Consider the following 2479-nt stretch of genomic DNA (forward strand, 5'->3'; position numbering starts at 1 on the left):
CGGCGACGAGGTTCTCCAGCCTGCAAAGACAGGCAAGTATAAATTGTTTTTCGGAACTTTTCCACTGCGTGACGAAATTTCGATCCCCAGCTGTTTCAACTTACCTGACTCCGGCGCTTATCACTTCTACAAGCACCCGCCGAACATGTACACCTTCGACTCCTCTGGGTTCTCTGCACCGGGACGCAACGTATCAGGCCTTTTGGAGACCTCAGAGCCCATCGACTCAGTCGCGCTGTTTCCAGCCAGCGGCATCAGTCGTCCCGGCCCTGAGTTCGATTGCGGCGACGAGGTTCTCCAGCCTGCAACGACAGGCAAGTACAAATTGATTTTCGGAACTTTTCCACTGCGTAACGAAATTTCGAACCCCAGCAGTTTCAATATACCTGACTCTGGCCCGTATCGCTTCGAGAAGCACCTGCCGAACGAGAATTTCTTTGACTCTTCTGGGTTTTCTGCACCGGGACGCAACGTATCAGGCCTTTCGGAGTCCTCAGAGCCCTTCGACTCAGTCGCCCTGTTTCCAGCCAGCGGCATCAGTCGTCCCGGCCCTGAGTTCGATTGCGGCGACGAGGTTCTCCAGCCTGCATCGACAGGCAAGTATAAGTTGTCCTTTGGAACTTTCACACCGCGTGACGCTTTTTCGGTTTCCAGTCGTACCAACAGCGCTGACTCCAGCCAGTATTACTTCGGCAACCACTCACCTAACGAGAACATCTCCAACTATTCTGGGGTTTCTACACCGGGACGCAACGAGCTAGGCACTTCGGAGACCCCTGAGCCCTTCGACTCAGTCGCGCTGATTCCTGCCAGCGTCATCAGTCGTCCCGGCCCTGAGTTCGTCTGCGGCGAAGGGGTTCTCCAGCCTGTGAATTCAGGCAAGTATGGTACCCCTGATTGTATTCCTGTGCCTGATGATGTTCCACCTTCTAGTGCACGTCTCACCAGATCCGCTCCGGGTCCTTTAGATACCATTACCCTTTACTACCAGAATGTGGGGGGTATCAATTCCTGCCTGACCGACTACCTGCTCGCAACTTCGTGTTCCTGCTATGACGTCATCGCCTTCACGGAAACATGGCTGAATGACCGCACACTATCAAGTCAGATCTTCGGCCCTGATTACGCAGTGTTCCGCTGTGACCGTAGCGCCCGAAACAGCAAAAAGTCCAGTGGAGGCGGGGTACTACTTGCCGTGAAGTCGAATCTTCCAGCGCAGTTCATCGACAACAATTCCTGGTGCGATCTGGAACTTGTATGGATTCGCATTGATCTTGTAGACCGGAAATTGTACGTATGTGTAGTGTATCTGCCACCCGATCGCTCAAGAGATGTTGCCCTCGCCGAGTCGTTTTCTCGCTGCATCTTCGAAGTTAGCTCCTTCTGCGCTCCTGAAGATGACTTACTAGTCATTGGCGACTTCAATATGCCCGGTTTGAAGTGGTGCTCCATCCATGGCAGCTTTCTGTACCCAGACCCAGCACGCTCTACTTTTTCGGCGCCTTCAAACATCATATTGGACTCCCTGAGTGCAGCGACCTTGCGCCAGATCAACGATGTGGTGAACGAATACGGTCGTACGCTGGACCTCTGCTTTGCCAATGACGGACCTCGTTTACCGACCATCGAAGTCGCTCCTGCACCGCTTGTTAAAGTAGTCCCACATCACCCTGCTCTCATGGCATCACTCGAAGTAACTAGGCTGAACGCTGCAGTAGAAAAACCAGTGACCTTCTACCTCGACTTTAAGAACGCCAACTTCGATGACATCTCTCACATTCTAGGTACTATCGACTGGGTATCTGAGCTTGATCTTTCTAATCCCAACGCTGCCGCTGATACCTTTTCACACATTCTGAATTACGTCATCGATCGCCACGTCCCAAAACGCTCTAACAGCAGAAATATGCGAATCCCTTGGATCACGACTGAGCTGCGACAACTGAAGACGGCAAAAAGATGTGCTCTTCGAAACTACAAGAAGCATAAATCATCGCATACTAAGGATATATATCGTAAACTTAACTCCGTTTATAAAAAAGCCAGTGAACGTTGTTACCATAACTATCTACGTCGCGTACAACGTAACCTCAAGACTTGCCCAAAATCGTTTTGGAAACACGTAAAAAGTCAGCGGAAAGAACCTGGTATACCTTCAAACATGTTCTTAGACGGCATAACGGCGAACTCTGACCGTGGTATCTGCGATCTCTTCGCCCAAAAATTTTCCAGCATCTTCACTTCAGCTTCAACATCCTCAGAACATATAGATAGCGCTGTCAGGAACGTTTTGCCATTGGGCTTCTCAATAAATGGTATTGAAATCGAGGAGGCAGCCATCTCTAGAGCAGCAGCGAAGCTTAAGAATTCCTTTTCTACGGGCCCGGACGGGATACCAGCTGCTTTTTTAAAAAGTTTCATGCCTGTCTTGCTGACCCCTATTCGGCTCATTTTTCAAGCTTCGCTAGATAGAGCCACC

This window comes from Uranotaenia lowii, chromosome 3, assembly GCF_029784155.1.
Source record: "Uranotaenia lowii strain MFRU-FL chromosome 3, ASM2978415v1, whole genome shotgun sequence".
NCBI lineage: Eukaryota > Metazoa > Arthropoda > Insecta > Diptera > Culicidae > Uranotaenia > Uranotaenia lowii.